This window comes from Rhipicephalus sanguineus, chromosome 11 (assembly GCF_013339695.2).
Source record: "Rhipicephalus sanguineus isolate Rsan-2018 chromosome 11, BIME_Rsan_1.4, whole genome shotgun sequence".
NCBI classification, from domain to species: Eukaryota; Metazoa; Arthropoda; class Arachnida; order Ixodida; family Ixodidae; genus Rhipicephalus; species Rhipicephalus sanguineus.
Genome location: NC_051186.1, coordinates 14,689,646 through 14,712,128, shown reverse-complemented (window position 1 = coordinate 14,712,128; position 22,483 = coordinate 14,689,646). Strand labels below are relative to the sequence as shown.

General features: G+C 47.9%; 1 pseudogene; it reads right to left on the bottom strand.

The window, feature by feature from the left end:
• Positions 1–22,483, bottom strand: part of LOC119373796 (signal-induced proliferation-associated 1-like protein 2) — a 114,917-nt pseudogene that overhangs the window by 32,574 nt on the left and 59,860 nt on the right.

The following is a 22,483-nucleotide window of genomic DNA, read 5'->3' as shown; positions in this document are numbered from 1 at the left end:
ACCACTTTTAGTGATCAGTGCTACATGTAGTCGCAACTGCCCTTCGGCAACTATATATTATGCATGAGAGCAGCGCATACAACAATATGGCAAATTGATTGTAATGCACAATAAAATCTTGATAATCTGAGATCTCTTCAAATAATTCAAACTTTACGAATGGTCCTAGCAAAGTTGTATGTATTTGAATGGAAAAAAATACTCCCAGAAATTAGAACTCTATGAAGCATTGAAAGGTTATTTGAACAATACATATTGTGCCTGTGGACCTCTGCCTTTCAAAAAAAAAAAATGTCTCATTGCATTGTCCCTCATTTCCAGGTGCCGCTAAAACAGATAATGTGAGTGCCCACAGTGGGTACGCAGAAAGGCTGTACACTTGATGCTACCAGCCATCTCGGCTCACCCAGTTTTTGCAGCCACCACAGATGCCTGCAAGATGCTTGCTCTTTGCATAAGTGCCAAACTGCTGCGAATGTCGCTGCGCATGGCCGCGCCAACTCACACACTCCTGTGATCCCGTGGTACTATAATCGAATGAAAGTTCAGACAAATGTGCAGGCCATCCTACAAACACTGATGCGTGTGATAGGAAGCATCGCGTGCTGTGCCAGATGTGAAGCAACAGGCCAGACTCGCCTGATTGGCCCGAGACTGTAGAGGAAGGCGGTGGCGCCACCACTAAGGGTGGCAGGGAGTTGCACGCTGCTCGTCGGGCCAGCCGCTCGTTGGCGAGCTTCCGCCTCTTCCTGGTGGACTGCGTGCCATTCGTGCTGGAACCGGTGGGGGCACAGGTGATGGCCGGTCCTGGGATCAAGTGTATCGGACGTGGAAAGGCCAAATGTACGCAACATAGATGCAGTTATATGTTGTGTTCTACATGCATGAGGCAGATCTACGTGCAACTCTATGAGGCAATTCGACATGGATTCAGGTGCGTGTGCACAGAATTACAACACACATTCTGTCTCCTATGACCGCTGCCCCTTTGCATCCTTGGTATGCTTCGATGACTGTTGACCAGCCTCGATGACTGTTGACCAGAAGTAACAAAACCACTTACATCAGCTGGTGGAGCTTCACAGGGCCTCTGTGGTTGGCTGGTACACCTGAACTGCATATCACTCCTGAAAAGAGGCAGTACCCAGTGATAGTATAAGCAGAGCAACAGTGGTCTGTGAAAAATGAATAGCACAACTGAGGCTATCTCTAGCACATGAGGCATTCTCAATGCCTCGTGAAAAGTAAGGGGTAGGCAAAGTGTGTATGTATCGTTTCATGTCGTCACACAGTGGATTATCAGGAAGAGAAATAAGCTTCAATCAACTGATTGATCGATTGATTGATCGATCGATCGATCAATCAATCAATCAATCAATCAATCGATAAATGAGCTAGCCTTCTGGTTAGTTCAGATGGTACAGCGACTGCGCAATACAGATACTGTAGGCCAAAGTTTGCTTTCAATAAGCCCAGCTCCCCACGAAGCTGAGGTCACGATCAAAGGTCGAGAAGTGGAGACAACATCGTGTATTTTTAGAACCATCCAAGGGCCAAACGGAAAGGTTCTGCGATGGTACTGCCTTGGGAACAAGGCACCACCTTTTTCAGCCTGGAACAGATACAGTTCCGAAATTCCTACGCTTATAGGCTCGGGAAGTTCCATGTCATACTCGCGAGACACTTTAGCTCCACACACACATCACACATCCTCGCGGAAGTATGTAGTGTACACCCGATAATGAACGCTGGGCTGTTTGCCCATTTTCAGCTTTGTTAGGCAACCATCTCACTGCTGCAATGTTTTCGAATGACTCATTCACGCTGGGCTCGCTCAAATATGTCCGGCACTGCCGCACCGAGCAGTAAATCATGCTGTAACAGCACAAAACTAAACTGCTTTGGGTATGAAAGCAAACACGCTGCGCTGGCAGTGGCATAGGCAAGTCATGTGATGTCGTTTACTACATCACAGCGACAGCAGTGCTGGTCTCTCCTGTGGTCACCCTCGAGGGCAATAAGCGTACTGCATATTGCGCAGCCAGAGAAAGCTTGGGATGCTGACACATACGTTACAACCTGAAGGGCCACAACATTTTGCCCCCAAATGACACAGGAGCTTTTGAGCACTGATTGTGGTAGATTTGCATATCATAGGGCGTAAAAACTTTGAGAATACCTAAGCTTTGCATTTAAAAGGGGAATGCGATAGTGTAATCAGGCTCCATTTGCACTGCCTTCTCATTTGCTTGGCAGGCTTTGCTTCTTGGTGGAATGCTCAACCGTGCTGAGATGAAAGAAATATGTGCGAGCGTGAAATTGACTGTTGTAAGCTCTCCTAGAATACCTACTGTGAATACAGTTGCGAAGTGCCCACTACGTGTCTATAAGGCAATACGCGTACCTAGACAGCTGCACACCTTGTTGATGCTGCAGCTCATGGTGACGATTAATTATGGCCGAGCGCTTTGTAATGAGTGGGTAGCTTTAAACAACCCACTCGTTGCACATTCACATAGTGTGATGCCTGGTGCGATTCTCCGCTTCTGCCATGAAATATTGTCTTAATGTGACTCCTCATACTATATAACACCTGCTGTATCGCGCCAATTGCGGAACTGCGGCTGAGCGCATCTGCACGGCGAGTGCACATAGGTCTGAGTAGACTGAGCAAGCTAATGAAATTGCAGCCAGTTATGCGTTTTTCATGCGGAAGCAAAAGGAAGGAGAGAGTGTGCGAGATTTCATCGCGGAACTCAGGAGGCTAGCCGAAAGCTGCAACTTCGGTAGTATGATGGACCGTATGTTACGAGATCGCATCGTTTGCGGTATTCGGGACGACGACGACGCACGGCGTTCTTTGTTGACGCGAGCTACGCTGACCATGAAAGAGGCCGAGGACTTCGCCAGGGCTTCCGAGAAGGCACAGGAAGACGTCCGTGACATGCAGGAGACTGGCGTGGGCAACGGAAGTGGTACCATGATGCCCTGCTGCGACTACGACGACGTGAGTCCCGGGCGCCGAGCAGCAACCTGGAAAGCAGTCGTCCACTGTGCGAACGTTTGCGACGGGCCGCATGATTCCAATGTGTGCCGCCATCGAAACACCCAAATGCCGTATGTGCGGGAGGAAAGGTCATCTGGCCAGGGTATGCCGCAGGAGTCGTTCCCGGACGTCAGGTGCATATGTCGTGGAAGAAGATGAAAGTGAGAGCGAGAATTTATGCTTGCCTTGGTGGCACACAGGTGCGACCGACAGGGACGTCTCGCGGCCTCTCGAGACGGTTTTGACGTGGGAGGGCAGGAACTGAGCATGATAATCGACACGGGCTCGCCGGTGAGTGTGATTCCAGTGAGGTGTTATACGAAGAGCACAGAAGGCGGTGGCCAGCTGCTCACAAACTGCCCTGCGGCTATCATGCTTCTTGGACCCACTGCCCGTCATTGGCAAGTTAACCAGGGACGTGAAGTCTGGGACAGTAAAACCGTGACCAGTACGTTAGTGGTGGTGGGCGGTCAAGGACCACTCCTCTTCGTCCGGCGTACAATCGAGGGGATATTTGGCAAGGCCGGCGTGGTCTTCTTTTGGAGACGCCACAGCGCTGCGTGTGTAAACTTTGGTTCAACAGAATGCGCAGTTGAAAGCCCTACTTGACGAATTTCGCAGCTGTTTGACAACAAACTGGGTTGCTGTGAAGGGCCTCTCCGTTAGCTACACATCAAGGAAGGCGCTCGGCCTCGGTTTTTTGCAAAAGCACGGACCGTGCCTTATGCATGCGGCCCAAGGTCTCAGCAGAGATTGATCGCCTGGTGGAAGAAGGAGTGCTTTCCCCAGATCAGCGTCTCTGAATGGGCAACGCCGGTAGTCCCCGTGGCGAAAAAGAACGGTGACATAAGGACTCTGCGGGGACTTCAAGTTAACGGTGAATCCGGCTACTTACTTGGAACAGTATCCTCTTCCGAAAGTTGACGATATCTTGCAGCGCTTGCTGGAGGTGAAGTCTTTAGTACGTTGGCCTACGTAACGCATACAACCAGCTTCCTCTAGACGCCGAAGCTAAAAGATCGCAGTGCTGAACACGCATAAGGGACTCTACTGTACAATCGCCTCGCTTTTGGAAATCGCTTCAGCCCCAGCTCTGTTCCAAAGGCGCATGGAATCAGTCCTCCGAGGTCTGCCAGGAGTGAAAGTCTACCTAGATGACATTATTGTCGCGGAAAAGAAGCACGATATGTCGGTATTGCGACAAGTGTTCCAACGACTGCAGGACAGCGGCCTGAAGCTGAATAAAACCAAATGCAGATTCCGAGAAAAACAAGTGACTTTTCTGGGCCACCGCATCGACGAAAAAGGCCTGCATCCTTTGCAAGACAATCTCGGCGCCATACTAGGTGCACCGTCGCCAACTTCGGTGAGCCAGTTGAAATCTTTTCTGGCTTAATCACGTATTACTCCAAATTCTTGCCTAACCTCTCAACCATGCTAGCACCACTGTATGCACTTGCTGACGAAGGGAGTTGCCTGGAAATGGGGACAGGCGCAAGAAAGCGCATTTCAAGAAGCCAAGAAGGCTATGAAAAAGGCAAACTTTCTAATTCATTATGATCCTTGTAAGCCACTTCGGCTTGAATGTGACGCTTCCATGTATGGTTTGGGTGCTGTGCTGTCTCATCGCATCAACGGCAAAGATTATCCGATAGGTTTTCGATCGAGAACATTGACTGCTGCAGAGGAAAACTACTCGCAGTTGGAAAAGGAAGGGCTTGCCTTAGTTTTCGGTGTGACCAAGTTTCGAGATTATCTTTTTGGCAACGGTTTACGCTGGTCACTGATCACAAGCCATTGACCGGGCTTTTCATCAGGACAAGCCCATTCCACAAATGGCAGCAGCGAGGATCCAACGCTGGGCATTACTTTTGTCAGCGTATCAGTATGAGCTCGAATATCGGAAAGGACAGCTGAATGGTAACGCCGATGCTTTGAGCCGCTTACCTCTGACTAATCAAGAAAGCGCAACAGAAAGCAGCTCTTCGGTAGAATACGTGCTGCACATGCAAGCTTTAAACGAGTTTGCTCTGTGTCCCCAGAAGCTAGCAGAGAACACGCTGAAGATAGAGTGCTTCGTCAAGTAATGACATGGATTCTGCGGGGTTGGCCAGGAGAACTGAGTGCGGGACAACAGTGTTTTCGTCCTTTCTTCACTCGTAGGGATGAGCTGACAGTGAGCAACGGATTAGTTTATTGGGGTCATCGTTCATTCTGCCGGAGAGAGCGACGTTCTTTCATGTTGGAAGAATTGCACGAAAGCCATCCGGCATCACGGCAATGAAGAGCCTCGCACGCGCGTTGTTTGGTATCCGGCTCTGGACCACGATATAGAGAGTCTGGTAAAAGTTGTCCGCACTGTGTGCAGTGTATGCCACTACCTGCAGCTCAGGCTCCTTCAGTTGGCCTGAAACTGACAAGCGCTGGTCTCGGCTGCATGTCGACTTTGCTGGTCCTGTGGAAGGTCACATGATCCTTGTGCTGGTGGACGCAGGTACGAAATGGATAGAGGCAGTCCCACTCAAAACAGCGACGGCTGACACCACAGTGGAAGTTCTTCGGAGTATTTTCGCTCGTTTTCTCCTGCCTCACACAGTGGTGTCCGATAATGGGCCCCAATTCACCAGTGTGGTGACAAAAGACCTTCTTTCGGGATAACCATGTCCGTCACGTGACAACTGCCCCTTATTATCCGCAGTCGAACGGGGCAGCAGAGCGGGCAGTGCGCACTGTCAAAGAAGCATAAAGAAGAACAAAGTAGGGTCACTGAAATGTCGACTTGCTAAATTCTTGCTTCGGTACAGGGTAACGCCGGTAAAGGACGGCAAATCGCCCGCAGGAGATGTTGCTATGTGCCCAACCAAGAACCAGACTAAGTGCTCATTTCCCGGTGCGAGAGGACAAAAGAGACAGTCAAGGCTTGCAGCACCACCTTCCCGCTTGATTCTCCTGGAACACGAGTTTGGTCACGACAGTATAACCGTAGTGGACAGAGATGGCTGCCTGGTACGGTGACGGCGAACCAGCGGGGGGTCGGCTGCTTACTGTTGATACGGAAGAAGGAGAACAGCGATGACATGCGACCCGGTGCGACTTCGGGAAGATCAGCAAGCGCAGCAAGAAGCCTCCGTGACCCATTCAAGGGAGAGCGAAACGAACATCGGCGATGAAGGTTCGCTGCCACAACAACTACCCGCAAAGGAACTCGGCGCACAAGCAGACGAAGGGGCGGGTACAGACCAGCCTGCAAGCGCTGTGGAAGACCCTGTCCTACCCAGACGTTCAACTCGCAAAAGAAGAGTTCCGGACAGGTTTTAGAAAAGAGTGCAATTTCTCACCAGACCACTCTAGGGGAAGGAAGTGCTGTATCGCGCCAATTGGGAACTGCGGCTGAGCGCATCTGCACGGCGCGTGCACATAGGTCTGAGTAGACTGAGGAGACAACGATCGCAGGTCTTTGAATAAACCTTGTTTAATTGTGGTTCTGGCCTGTGTCAGCTACGTTACTTCAACACCTACATAGGGTATTTTCTCGCAACAGTTTCACGCACTGTCGTGACTCTGTGGCAGAACACCTGACTGCCCCGCAGAATGCATGGGTTTAATTCCAAAAGGAGAATTTACAAAATCAAGTAAAAAGTTGGTAAATACTGTGTGCACAGCCAGATGTATGCTGAAGGGGGCTGCATTTTCAAAATTATTTTTTTGGCAACACTAAAACTTGTAGTTTACGTTTTCTCCAGTGACACTGCAATGAGCACACTTGCACTACAAACGAGAAACCCTACCAAAAATTCTTAAAAGAGTAAAATGAAAAAATGAGAAAGCAGCCCCCTGAAGCAAAGTTCAAGGAGCGTTACAAAACAAACGGAATCAAAATCTGTGAAGTAGCTGCCAAGATATCTGCTCCACAAGCTGAGCAACATGCCAAAAAGACAGTATTGAGAAAACTGCGTTTAAAGTTTCACCTTCTCTTTTGTTCTCTAAAACACCTAAAGATTGTGTTTTTTTGGTTTGTTTTGCGATATTTGACTTCTTGGACATGTGGCCTCTCTCCAGTGTGCCTTTGTTTCAAACCAAGTTCTCTGTATTAAGGAGTGGTGTGATAGACATGACAGAAAAGAAGATATTGTAATCTAATAAGGCCATATACTGAAATAATTACACATACTTCTTGTATTCATGCTGTGATTAGCATAATTAATAGTCTTGCTGCTTGATTACAACTAATTATTGAATAATTTTGATCAAAAGAGAGAGAGAGCTAGAGGTTTATTGTGACAGAAAATGGCTCACACCCTAGCCTATGCCTTCTTTCCAAATAACAGACAGTTATGGCCAAGACACTTGTGCCACAGGAATTTTTGAGCAGTGTATTCATTGACGCGAGTCGGGCATATAAAAATTCGTCCCCCTGCTTCATACATGTTCTTTTGCCACTCTCGCCTGTGAAACGCATTATCATTCGGCGGTTGCGAAAACGCTAGTCTACGAGCCTTTCATTATTTCAGAACATTCATAAACGCTTGCGGCGATACTAAGCAGGGCTTCAAGCACGTCTAAACTGCATCACTAGTGCTTATTGTGCTTATTGACAGCACTCTATTTCACCGCGAAGTGCTCGGCAGTGGGGTCCGTGGTGCCAGTGCGTGCACGGTGTGCTTGGCGGCAGCGTTCAATGACGATGCGCGAAATGCGTAGCTACGATGACAAAAAATCGGCGCACAATATTCTTGCTCTCGCATTTTCAAGTGCTGACGCGCGAAATTGCTAGCCGCAGCTCTGAGCAGTCCGTGGCCATGGAGTCTGACGAGCTTGGCAGTGGGGTCCCTGCTGATGCGTAAAATGCCCATCCGCAATTCCGAGGAGCCGCGGGCGAATGATCTTCGCTGCCTGTGAGAAGCACATTGTCGCGGGTACGCTAGCGTGTTGTTCTTGCCCGCAAAGTTCGAGGTTCATCTCGCAAATCGGCTCCGTGAACAGAGTTAGGCCTAGTGACGACTCCGAGCAGTAGGTGCACAGGCCGCCGTGCCCGATGCTTCAAAGTACATAATGCGTGGTCGCGAATACAAAGAGTCGTCCGGCGATGGCCTTCGTCACGACGTCAGAAGTGCTGATAAGCAGAACCTCTAATCGCGGGTACGACGAGTCAACGCTAAAGAGTCGGTCAAAGACATGCGTTTGCGATGTTCACTACGAGCGCGGCGCGCCATCGTAATCTGATCGAGCTTCCGCTTGTAGCTCCTAACTAAAGCGTACTTATATCTTAAGTGATCGTTGAGCTGTGGACACAGAACGAGTACGAACGCGTCATGAAGTAGCGCGATTTTCGACAGCCGTGACCTCGCGACGCGCAAGCAGCAGACGCCTATCTCCCACAGCAAGCGTCGGACCAATGGCAAGGCGAGATGGGGCAACATGGCGGACGCAGCCAATCGGAGGCCTCGGAACGACCCTCAAGTACTTGCTTTTTGTGCGCTTCCTTCTGAATGCAGGAGCCAGCTTGAGCGGGGAATTTGAACACTGAGAAATGCTCTTTCCAACGAGACCAAGAAGCTGGCTCCTCGTCGCCCCATCACGGAGCTAGAATTTTTTGAAAATCGCAGTTTTTTCGCGATTTCCACAATAATTTTCGGCACCTAGGAGGGCGCAACAAATTTTTCAAAGCACTTCTGTGCGGTTTTCAGTGTAGATATTTTGGAATCAGATAGAAAAGTGGTTTCAGAAACTGAAAATTTGATTTTCAAAAAATCAATTTTTTTTGCTATTTTTCGTGATATGAAAGCTGCATCCCCCCTTAAGTGGTCTTGTGAATTGAATTTAAGAGTGCTCAGTGTGATGCCTTTCATTGTTTTCAGGATCTTTTGTACTCGTATGCTTGAGTTGCGACTGGAGCCCAATAATGTGTGGCCGTGCACTGCTTACCTTGCTCGAGCCTTGGCATACGACGGCACCTGTGGCCAACAGCCGGTGCAGGCCCTCCCCTCTGGAGCAAGCCACTGGTGCTGCCCCCGGGCGACCCCAGGTCAGACCCTGCGCTGCTGTCGTAGTCGGGGCCAAAGTAGCTGCAGTTTTGCAGGGACAACCTCTGCGCATTGATGAGAAAGAAAGTGTAGTGACAATTAAAATTGAGCCCATAAACTCAACAGAAGTACAGAGAAGAAAGTCACAGTTTCACCACAAAGGTGAAGCAATGGATGCGTTAGCAACAAATTGAAATGTCATACAAAATAAGTCTAGCGGCTAACTCTTTTAGCCTCCGACCTCGCGTAAATCAACAAAATGCTGGCGTAAAGAAACGCGGCCATTGCAGCGAGCGAAGCCACCTTTGGTGCTGTCTTTGGTGCTAGCTGGCGAGAACACAGCGCCTACAAAGGTATGAGTCGTCTGCTGATCCCTGTAAAGATAGGGCATGTGCACCTGCATCTAACTGCTCAAAGTATGCAGTTCCTACTGGAGCAATGCAACCCTACCTCCGGAACCCCCCACCCATAGGTCCTCCTCACGTCAGAAGACAGCCAACGTGTTTTTTCTGAACTTGAGTCATTCGTTCGCAGCGTGTTTTTCTGAACTTGAGTCATTCGTTCGCTTCCCTCAATGGGCTTTCACTTGCACATTAAAGATACGAGGCACGGTGCAATATTACCGTCCTTAGACTAATACGGAATGTTACTGCGACAGGAGAAATGCACATGGGGTGTCCATAATTGCTAAAGCAGAAAAATTTTTTAACCAAGGACCTATATGCACACTACACATGCACTCAAAAATACACGTACATATTTACACGACTGAACAAGAGTTTTTTTTCCAAGTTTTCGGCGCTAGAATTCGGCCCTCGCATACAACTGATACAGCCAAAGAAATACCGCGATGCACCCAATGAGAACAGAAACCTCCAGCTTTGCAACACATTATGACAACATGTGCGTGGGCATCCAAATTCAAATCCACTAGCAATCAAAACATTCTTTTCTTCTTTGTGTACTGTCGTTTGGACATTCATCCAGCACATGCCAGATGTGCTAGTAGTGTATTCATTAGTGTGAAGCCATGATTCTGACCTGGAATTTGAGTTTGCCTCAAATTCGTTACTATCTGAGATCCTGTCTATCGCGGTTTTGTTCGCAGCATTGTGGCAAGCAGCACTGCTTTGAGTCGGTGCACGTGATGCACCCATACTTTAGACAGGGTTCATAGCAACTGTGAGAAATAAAATTCGAGGGTTTTTCAAGAACTTTCAAGGACCTAAAGTAACACTTTAAATCGCAGAAAAAGACAACGCCACTTTTTACAGCATAAAAATTCATACTTTATTTCACAGAAGCAAAAGCAAATGCATTTTTACAATCAATATCAAGACATATTGCACCTCACAATTAAAACATATCCTTTTTGTGCTTTCCACATATTTCTTCACATCATCCCACAGTGCAATGGCACGTTCAATCACGGCTACATTCTCAACCCAGCGTTGTGGAGCAAAGTTCAGAGGGAATGTCTCTTGGCTTGTGACAGTGGAGAAATCATCTCTTCGTGCTGGTGCATCATGAAACATGGCACTGAGGCTTGAAAAAAGATTTTCTAGGCCCCACTTGCTGGCAACAACACCCGCCCTGTAAGCGTTATGAATGGTGTGCAGTGCGTAGGTGCCCAAGTTCAAAACACTGAACCTGACGGTTTTTCTGCAGGTAATCATGCATTCCTCTAAAACACTTCAGGTTTACGTTGGGGCCACCCATCGACAGCTGGACGGTTTTCTCCAGCGGCAAATCTGTCAAGGCACCTAGAAGTTTGTCCTGGAGTTCTTCGGTGGTCGAATGTCCCATGAAAACCAACGTGTGGTATCGCGTCGTTGCGTGCTCCGGCGTTGTGCTCCAAAACCGCAAGTGGATGTCCATCTGTTTTTTCTGTAAGCAGTCGTTCAAGGACTCGTCGAAAAGAATGGTGTACCCATCAGACTGCCCCGCTTTGCGTTTCAGGCAAGAGAGAAAAAATGGTCTTAGACCATGACACACAACATACGCGGACTTCTTTTCCCCACAGGAGAATGCCTTAGCAATGTCACTATCAGGGAACATTTTCCTGAATAGATACCCTGTGCGGGATGATGAGTTGTAATAGTAGTGGATGTTACCATCTTTAGGGTCCACAGTATCTCCGCGTCGGTCAGACACTCGTGCGCTTGGCAGACGCTGCTCACATCGGACGACCATGGAACTGGCTCTACGCGTTGCTCATTAACGGCTGGCACCATGTAGGTCCGCACGTTACCATGGACTGTAGTCGCTTGCACTCAATGTAGACATTGAGTGCAAGACACTCAATGTGTCTTGCACTCTTCATGTGACCTTCAAGGGCAAACTCCCCCATTGATGACTCGTCGAAGCTCTTCCCACATGGCTTACACTTTGCCCGATGCAAGTTTGACGTATCTGGTGAAATCCACTCCCTATAAGCAGCAGTGCATAACCACGACGGCTGAAAATTGCACTTGCCCGGCATAGTGCCGCCATAAACGACGCGACTGCGAATATCCGCACACACTTGCACACAGTCTCCACAAAAAAGCTAGGCTTAGCTCCGTCGCTGCTGCTGCCTTGTACTGGAACCGCACTACTGCGTTATGGCTACAGAAACAGATATCAATTCGAAAAAGTATCAATTCGTTTTTTTGGACAAATCCGCGGTCCCTAGGGAGTCCGAAAAATCGGACGTTGACTGTATACGAAAACCGACGAGTTTCTTCAGATGTTCTACGGCTGATGGCCGTTCTCTCCCCTACCACTGTACTGCGAGTGTTTTGCTTTGCTGGGCACGAGTTTGCCCCGAAAAAAAAAGAGCTGAATTACGGTCCACAGATTGCAGGCAAGCAAGCATGGTATCGAGTACAATGACTGAGAACTCAATAACGCATGCTGTCGGGCTAGTTAGTGCATAACTAGTTAGAAAATCGTTGGCGCAAAACAAGAACGTGGATGAAGAAGTAACGAAGAAGTGCTCTTGTACGTGTTACTTCTTCGTCCACGTTGTTTTGCACCAACGATTTTCTAACCAATGACTGAGAAACAATGGATCGACTAGATGAGAGACAAGCACTTGTCCCATATGGCTGTCACTGCACAGCACACTCTAGTGTCACATACCTCCGAGGGCTGCCGTCCTTGTGCGGAGGCACGACCGTGACGCTGACCATGACGGATGTCTTGAGCAGGTCCACCATCTGGTCATAGCTGAGGGTTGCCACGGCCACCTTGCAGATCTGCATTTCGAGACTTGATTAGTCACACACTTTAAATACCAAAAAAGAAAACCTACATTACTGGGTATTTACTCGATATTTTTGGGGAGTAGTGACACCGTTGTGCATGTTAACATTCCTCCAGACAATGAAAACAGCCGCTCACTAGACACACTAGCGCTGATGTGTTAATCTTATCGTCATAGCTTTTTTCTTCCAAGTGTGCTGTCTCAATAGGGAGAAGTACTGACAGCTGATCAGCAAGATGCTTCACCTTAGGATAACCAGAATAACGCTGGGTTTTTTTATTTCTAGACGACTCTTATTTTGCTATGACTCCTCATTGGTTTCGGTGGTTTCATTCAGTATTATTTTGGCACTCTATTGCAACAATGAGCTCAGCCTTGCACGCAATTCCATGCTCTGGAATGGCATGCAGTGCCATTCCTTCTGGATTTCAATGGGCGTTAACAAAAACTGAAATGAAATGCACACAAGCTTTACATTTTGTGCATGTTGCACGTGTTTATGCAGTGAGCGTTTGTTGCTCCAACACCACACTTTTCTAGGTTGCCATGTGCGCGCCTACCGAATTTGTGTCGTTGATTAAGCAATTTACATTGATAGTACCACTAAAAATAACTACCATTTCTTGCTGAGCTTTCTTTTCACGACATTGTTAAAGAAACCCTGCAATACTTTTCAAGTACCGTAATATCCCGAGTAAGCGCCCCTTTAGTAAGAAGGTGTTAATAGCAAGCAAAAACGAAACTGAAGACGATGACGGAGTGCGCGCGGGAGAGGCCTACGTGAAGCACATGAGCTTGAGAACGGTGACGGGCAGAGCGTGCGTGGCCAGCTATCGAGCAAGAAGCAGCTCGTTCGATCCACGAGCTGGGGGCCAGCAGACCAGCTGGGATGAGCCTGGCGTTTCCGGTGGCGAACGGGTGTCCCAGATCAGGCCTTGTGGCGTGTTGCTGCAGTGGACGTGCGAGCGGGCCAGGCCAAGCTACAGATGGTGTGCCAGATGGTGTCCGAGACCAGCCAGCTACCGAGTCGGGCCATGGTGCTGAGGCTGCTGGGGTCTGGCACAACCAACTTCTGAGGGCGTGGTCCTGGCGCCACGTATTCCGGTCCGGCACTACCGATTGCCGAGTGGACTCGGTGCTACTCCGGGTGCATAGTGGTCCGGTGCGGGCCTGAGCGAGCAGCTCGGGATCTGGGTCTGCCACGTCGACGTCTCGTTGTGCCTCTCCTGCTGCGAGCGTGCGTCAGCTATGCGGTCGTCGGTGCCGTGAGTGACGTCTACAGAACAAGAGACTCTGTACTAGGCAGGACGCGCGTATACTCGCGTAGGCGTATAGGACTGTAAGGATTGAGGCTTAGGGGGAAGTAATTTTGTATATTAGTGTCCAGCAGGTATATGTGTATGTATTTGTCTTTTTATGAGTGTTTTGTATAAATGTTTTCTTGTCCCTGACTCCGTCTGTGTCTGAGGGCCCACGAACCCACCATCACAGCCCCCTTCCTTTTTTTTTTGAGAAACTTGAAGTATGCGAAACATTTCAGGTATGTGAAACATTTGATTTTGGGTATATGGCATCATTTGTCGAGAGAAGAGCAAATAATTTCTAGCAGACTTTAAGAATTAATTGTAAATTTCATGCCACGTGCTGCACTGTAATGTTTGACTCGCATGTTCGCAGGAGCCTCGACCACCTACCGGCAGCATTTCCTGACCACGTTAAAAGAGTGTTGCAGGGCCCCTTTAAACTGATGTGTTCTAAAGACCTTGTTCGAGGACTGTGTTGCACTTGCCTCGAGCAGAGGCATCCACGTCGAAGTCCAGCTTCCCAGCGAGCCCATGTGGCTCGACCTCGGTGACCAGCCCCTCGGACTGAACGTGAAAGCCCCTGTCCGACAGTATTGCGGCACAACATCAGCTCCTGGGTCTGGACAGCACGCAGACAGCACAAAAGAAACAGTCAGTGCTACTACCTCGCATCTAGCACTGAATACAAAAACTCCCAGGGTCCCTTAGGATTACTCGAAGGCAAAGCCATCTGGTGTGGCTATCTGGTCATCGTAATGATCACCATTGTCATTATCATGTTTGATGATCATGATCATCAAGTGATCGTTATTATTATCTAGGCTTGTGTGAATAGTAGATTTTGGGGTCAAAGCAAATTTGAAACAAATGGTGATTTGGTCGAATAATTTGAATCGAATTTAAATAGTATATATCACATATTATAAAGAAAAATGAGCATATCTGTCATGACCCAACTAACCCGCACAATAATTTTAAAAATGAAACAAGGCATGTGCATATGTCATTCGTTTTGGTTCAAAGGGAAGCGGAAGCAATTCTGAATAGTAGCAGGATTTGACTTTCAGTAGAATGCAAGTGAAAACCAGTAAAATACATACATTTTAAAATTTACTATCCTTAGAACATATAAGCCGGTATAACAAGCTTTTAAACTTAAAAATGTGATGAATCGATGTGAGGTAATATGTCCATTTAACCCTGAAGTGGGGCTTTGAGGCAGTGTGGATTTCCCCTAAATAGGTATTCCCGGCATAACATCCCTGCACTGCAGTGAAACCCCTTTACAGGGGGGTTCATGTAGTTTATAGTATATGTTTATTAGGCTTGTGCGAATATTCGAACTCTTCGAATATTCGAACGAATATTACGGTATTCGAATTCGGTTCGATTCGAATTTAAATTATTGGAAATTTCGAAGTATTCGAAATAACGAATAGGTGTTATTAGTCCGCATGTAAACCCCTGTAAAGGTAGTTTCACTGCTGTAGAGGTGTGCTATGCCGTGAATGCACCTTTCCAGGAAAAATCCGCACTGCCGCGAAGCCCCTTTCAAGGTGAAATGAACAGATTACCCTCACATCGATTCATCTTTTTTAAATTTAAAAGCTGTTATACCAGCTTATATGCTCCGAGTATAGTAAATTTTAAAACGTCACATATTTTACAGGTTTCACCTGCATTCTACCGGAAGCCAAATCCTGCTACTATTCAAGGTTGCTTCCACTTCCTTTGAACCAAAAAGAATGACATTTGCACATGCCTTGTTACAATTTTGAAACATTGTGCCGGTTGGTTGGGTCATGACAAACGGTCATTTTTTTATAGTATGTGACATATACTATTCGAATTCGATTCGAAATTATTCGACCAAAATCACTATTCGCTTCGGATTCGCTTCGAACCTAACATTTGCTATTCGCACAAGCCTAATGTTTATTCATTCATTCGAATACTTCGAAATTTTGGATAATTTAAATTTGTGTCGAAGCGAATTTGAATACTGTAATTACTGTAATATTCATCCTAATAGAATGCTTGAATTTCGCACAAGCCTATTATTATCGTCGTCATATTTGGTGTCATTCGTGAAAATTACACGACGACTTCACAAACAGTCACTTCTCTCTGATGAGACCTTAACAAAAGCTCGTTAATACTTGTATGCACAATACTTTTTGGATTTTCACGCGACTGGCCTGTTCACGTGTAACCACCACCTGGTGCAAGCTGCGTTGCAATGTTTGGGAAACTTTGTGAATGTTTCAGAGTGTGCTCTTAAAATACACCCGTGCCGCGAGTAGCCGAGCTTATTCTGGATCTAACGTGAGTACCAGCAATAATGCTGGCAGGTTCAATCAGGCATGTATCAAAGTCGAAACGTTTCACAGACTACCAATTACCGACAGTTGATGACTGTGACCACGGCTATCAGTGTACAGTGAATATTGCTTGTACTTTAACTCTTCATTTGGTGGGCACAAGTTCACACAATCTAGAGTTTTGTCTTGAACAGCCCGATGCTGCCTTGTCCACTGTCACGACCACGTGACAATACGTTCCCTCCATTTTGCCAGCCGTTAAGTTCTGAAACACCTCTCCCATTTCAGACTTGCTTGAGGAAAATGTTATTTGATGTTACGTTTCCCCGCATCACGAGTCATTTTTTACGTTATTCCCTAAGAAACATAACAGTGGGCTTCTGCTCTACTCATAAAATTTAAGAAGTTGCACCGAACAACAATTGGGACAACGAAAAAAAAAAGACACACAAGTGCTCCTTCCGAGTTCACTTGTCAACACTGCTTGCTGAAAAAAATACAAAAAGAGCTTACCCACTTATGTGGGCTACACGAACACACTTTAGTGATACAGAACTATCAAAAGTACTATCAATACTATCAACAGTTCAGTCACTATTGAACTATCGATGGTAAAAAGACTAACGACAGCGTTATTGATAGTAAGTTCTATAGTACCTTCGACAGTACAAAATAAATCATATGAACTCATTGCAGCATGAACTTTGTTCCCCGAGTGCACGGTAAAACGGTGAATCAGAAGGTGCAGGCTCACGGGCAAGAAAGTCAACATGCCTGTGTTTCTTCGCCAGAAATGCTTGGTACACGATTAAGTTGAACTGTTCGGCTGTAGCAGAAAGGAAGCCGTTACCTGTGGCACGACTGCGTGACTTCAAATTTACAACGCATTTTATGATTTCAAGATAAAAAGCAAGTTTGTTCATTGTAATGTGTAACTGGTTACTTTTGAATATGAATTTATTGATGGACATAGTCCAGCATTTTCACTGCGGGAACAATTTATTTCTTCACCAAAATATTGCTCATAAATTAAATGAACTGAGTGTTGCTAACAGTACGCTATCGCAAATGTTGCAGCAATGTTGCCAGCCAACAAAAGCAGAGGTATTCATAGCACTATCGATAGTATTACTTGTAGCAGTTCTACTGACGGTACCATCGATAGTTTCTTTACAGTATCGATTGTCAACTTACCAACAGTTTTGCATCGCTAGCACACAGACCATGCAATTAAAACGCAGAATGCTGTGTGGCGTAAGCTATACATCCAGTGCACAAAAAACTGCAGTCACTTGCCTCACATCCATCGGTGACGCAGGCCAACCTGGTCACAATCTCTTGCGCCTCGTCGGCATCTGAGTCACGTGCCCGGAGCACCACGCACTCTCCCTGATGGTAGAAAGCTTCAGACTGGAAACGAGGACATCACGTGATGAGTCAGTCAAACTAATGTCTACGGACCAACGTGCAACTTGATGAGAAAAAGACAACTCATATTTAAAACAAACTCATGCTTAACAGTTCAAATAGAGATGCTCACAATGTACAGTTTGAAGGATTTGGACAATGAGAGATCAGGAAGAGTACCTATTCTCTACAGTATAACCCACACAAAACATACAAAAACTGAGGAGCTAAAGTAGGGGTGCAGGCAGGTTGTGCGCAAATTTTGGCGTGCAAGTTGGCTTCGTTGCACGGCTTCACGGTAATGCAAGAAAGGCTACTTCACAGCAATATGCAGGGATTTTCAAAATTTTAAAAATTTTTCAACTGTTTGTAGTTGGGAGCAGCATGCTCTATTCAGGGGCCGGTTATACGAGAACATACGGTAATAGCAAACTTTTAATCAAGTAACAACCACATGAAGTCGACAACAGGTAATGAAAGAAAAATAAAAAATAAACATAATTTTATGAGAAATTGAGCGTCAAACTTAATGGTATTAGGGTTTAAAATGAAGAAAAAATAATGTGAAATCCTGCTGCCTGCAATGGTAAAGTGTCGCTTATCAGAAAAGAATTTTTTGCAGTGGAGCTGCTGGCCTCTGGTTGTCGCAATTTTTCATGGAGTTGTTTGTCTCACGCCGAACCCCCAGTACCGCCATCCAGCAACACAGTGGTCACCCAGACTGAGCTCATACAGTTGCTCGCAAAATGGCCGTATGTGTTGACATCGCTGCACCTCTAATAGCAATAATAAAAATGCTGCAATGTTATAGGCTTTTAAGTATGCCGTAGCTTTAAGCATGCACTCACTCGAACCTCAATACAACGAACACAGATATAACGAATTATCGGTTATAACGAAGTACATGAAGAATTTTTGTCATAGCTACAGTGTCACAAATAACGCTTATAACGAATTTTCTTATATAGTGAAGTTATTTTCGTGGCAGATGTGACTTTGTTTTCATGAGGTTTGAGTGTAGTTTTTTCACGGAATTGGCCATGTTAAAGCGCAAAGCATCCAACATGAGTGGTGGAACCAGTGCCGAACTACAGGCTGCCAATACTAGGAAGACATCATCCAATTAAGAAGCAGTGCTTTGTCCATCCATCTTCGTCCTGGCATCTCGCAACAACATTTTATGCAAACCTCATTTTTTTAGCAGTGTCTTCCCCTTGAACACAATGTAGGGTGGAAGCTGGCTACCATCCACCATATAGAATAACATTACGGTGGCCCGCGTCATCCCATTGCCACTCAACCTTATGAAAGCGTGTTGGAGCTTTTCTGATGCACTGCGAGCGCCAATGGTACGTCAAGCAATGGCGTAGCCAGAGTGTTGGGGGGTTCGGACCTCAATTGAAATTTTTCTATTGTGTGATGCCAAGGGCATAGCCAGAAATTTTTTTTCGGGGGGGGGGGGGGGGTTCAACCATACTTTATGTGTGTTCGTGCGGCGTTTGTATGTGCGCGTGTATATATACGCAAGCAAAACCGAAAAATTTCGGGGGGGGGGGGTTTCAACCCCCCAACCCCACTCCCCCGGCTACGCCCCTGGTTGATGCAAATGATGACTGTTGGCTACGTTGATAGCCTCACCTGCTGCTGTGCGAGGACATCCAAGCACTGCAGCGGTCGCACATCCGAAGACCGGCTCTCCGGTCACGTCGTCTAGTAGCACGAGTGAGCTGGCTGAGATGCCGAGGATGCAGTCGCACACACAGCCTTGGCCCTGGTCTTCCACCTGGGTCGTGTGATACGCATACATCGCAGGCGGCGTTCACGCAGGCACTACACGCGAAAATGGAAAAGTGGCCGCACACATACAAGTTAAACCTTAAGGGGGGAACGCGCTATAGAAACATATTTCTTTATTTTTTAGACGGTTTTTATGAAACAGCTAAGTGGAAAGTTGGGCTAGTTGGTTTCGAGAATAATGGGTCATGGTACTAGCGAATAGGAGACGGGGACGAGATGAGAAACGGTCTAGCGTGGTCCCGTGTTTCTTTATCTCGTCCACGTCTCCTTTTCGCTAGTACAGTCAAACCTCGTTAATACGTACCCGCTTTAAGCGTACTAACGGTTAAAACGTAGTAGCGACGAATCCCCGACCGAGTCTCATAGAGCCCAATGCATTCGCTGACCGCTTAAGCCGTAGTACTTCGTCCTACGCCTACCGTTTAGTGCGTACCCTGCGTACCGCGATAACGTTTTGTGCCATAAAATTTTACTGCGCCGCTGAACTTCCCGACGCCACAATGTGCCGCCAAAGGTTTTCAGTCTTTTCGAGAAGTGCGTAGATCGGTCGATCACTGATTCCGACTTCCGCGCGATTGCGGCGATGCCTTTGCGGGCAAGCGGGAAAGAACGAAGGTGAGGCGGCGGCCACCGACGAACGCCAACATGACTTATCGCCGACAACCTTATCACAATAAGTATCTTCAGATATCTGCTCGGGCACGCGTGCGGCGCAGCACCACTTTAAGCCTACTGCACGCTTTTAATAGGCGACAACCTGAACGCGCTGGGCCGCCGATCGCTGCCGCCTCGTTAAGCCTGTTTCACATGCGAGCGACTGAGCGGCGGGCCCGCGGCGATTGAGCGGCGACAGGACGCTCGCACGCGGCTTCGTTTCACATGCACCGCTTTCGCGCGGCGCGCGCCTCTGCGATGCGCAGTGATGGTTGTGGAAAGCGCCCGTTACCCGCGGGTTTCCTTTCTCCGAGTTCGCTTCTTTTGGTGCACTTGGGTTGCGAGTTTCACCAGCCTTCTACTTCGGTGCTCGATTTTCACGCGCCTAAACCTTGAATGACGAAAATGTGCAGTGTATCAGAGTGCAATTAAACAACTTCAGTAGTCACGTTTATTTCTGTTACAGCTTTCTTTTTTTACCACGCAAGTCTTCTTGCATGCTCATACACTTGGCCATGGAAAAGCAAAAAAAAAATTGGTTTTTGTGGTTTTAAGCTTTCAGAGTGCTTTCGGTGGCTTTTGCTCTCGAATGCCGCAAGGCGTTGGTGCGCCGTCTGGGCCGGCAACCATTGCAACCCACAATGTCGTCGTCTGGGGGGCTCGCATTTGTCGTCTTCGGGGTACGTGACCATTGAAAAAAAGAAAAAGAAAACAGTAAACTATTCGAACGTGCTGGGTCGAGTAGCAAAAAAAAAAAACTGAAACATGCGACCAACAAGTGCGCAGTGCCGTAGGGTCCCCTGTACGGACCTGTGTTGGTGCCACGATTCGATAAAGATACAAAAGAACAAAATGACACGTGCAAACGATTTATCTGCTTTGATGGAAGCGCAGTAGAGAACAACAAAACGAAAAGAAAGGCGTTTCTACACTGCCAGCTCGTTACAGCGAATGTCGTCTGCTAGGAAACCGAGTTCCTCCTGGCGCACGCGCCCTCCTCGACTCCGCCGCTGCAATCACGTGCTCCCTACGTCACTGCTCTCCCATTGGGTGACCTTGGGCAGCCGCTCTGCCGCTAGCGAATTTTTCCAACTCCGGCGATCTCGATCGCGCGTCCCCTGGTCGCTCTAAAAAACCTGTTTTTGGGCTTCCGCGACGGCAGCCGCTCCGCTCTTGGAGCAAAATCGCTGCATGTGAAACAGGCTTTACGCGGGGCCGTGTTCAAGCGCGCCGCTTCGTAGAAAAGAAAGCAGCTCGCTGTTGCGGAGTTGAACGTTGTTGGTCGCGGGCGACGAGAAACCTCTTTGCATTGACGCTATCACGTTAAACGCACACGTACGTACAGCAAGCGTCGCACTGTTGTAACCATACTGCACGCTTTTATTGGGCGACCACCCAAACGCGCTGCCGTCCGCTGCCAGGACCGCTACAGCGTCGCGGAGTGCGCATCGCTTGCAGGAAGTTCGTCATCGCCGCGTTACAAGCTACTCGCCGCATCTGTGCACGGTCTGGAGCGAAGGGGTACGAAGAACACTCCCACGACAAATGCGCGCGTGCGGTACAGCAAGCGGCCTGGAAGTGACGGCGTGAGCCGAGAAGGCGACGCGCTGCACACAACTAGCCAGGAGACGATCGGCTCCACGCAGCCGTACCGCGTTTCACTGGAACTGCGTCAGTTTTCGTTTATGAGCAGATCGCGGTACAGACGCATGCACATATATCGTGGAAAGCTGACACTGTCCGTTCTCTGCCGTTTGTTGGTCACTGCGTATACCGGACCCTGTAATAGTTCCGAAATGCTGCTTGGCGTCGCCACCGCGCGCTATCGGCACTATCGGACGGTCGTGCGAGAGTACCAGAATCTTTTCTCCACTTTGGCAAAAAGAAAGAAAAGGCTTTGCAATGGGTACTTTAGGCAATATTTGCTGTGGCACTGTATTTATTTCTTTGCTGGCGGCGATGGCGTACGCGAGGAGATGCAAATCTTTACTTGGTGGTTAATGCGTACTACCGTTTAGTGCGTAGTTACGCGGCGTTCCCGGCAGTAGCATTAACGAGGTTCCACTGTACAGTCAACCTCGTTAATACGTACCCGCTTTAAACGTACTAACGGTTAAAACGTAGCTGCGACGAATCCCCGACCGAGTCCCATAGAGCCCAATGCATTCGCTGACCGCTTAAGCCGTAGTGGTTCGCCCTATGCCTACCGGTTAGTGCGTACCCTGCGTACCGCGATAACTTTTTGTGCCATAAAATTTTACTGTGCTGCTCAACTTCCGACGCCAGAATGTGCCGCCAAAGGTCTTCCGCCTTTTTGAGAAGTGCGCAGATCAGTCGATCCCCGATTCCGACTTCCGCGCGATTGCGGCGACGCCTTTGCGGGTAAGCATCGGGAAAGAACGAAGGCGAGATGGCGGCCACCGACGAACGCGCCGACATGACTTATCGCCGACAACCTTATCACAATAAGTATCTTCAGCTATCTGCTCGGGCACGCGTGCGGCGCAGCGCTACTTTTGAAGCCTACTGCACGCTTTTATAGGCGACAACCTGAACGCGCTGGGCCGCCGATCGCTGCCTTCCCGTGGCCGCTTCGTTGTGCGCGCCGTCTTCAAGGCTGAAGTTGAATTAATGGCACAAATGCTCGGTAGGGTCGAAGAACTTCAACCCGTCGAAGAACTTCA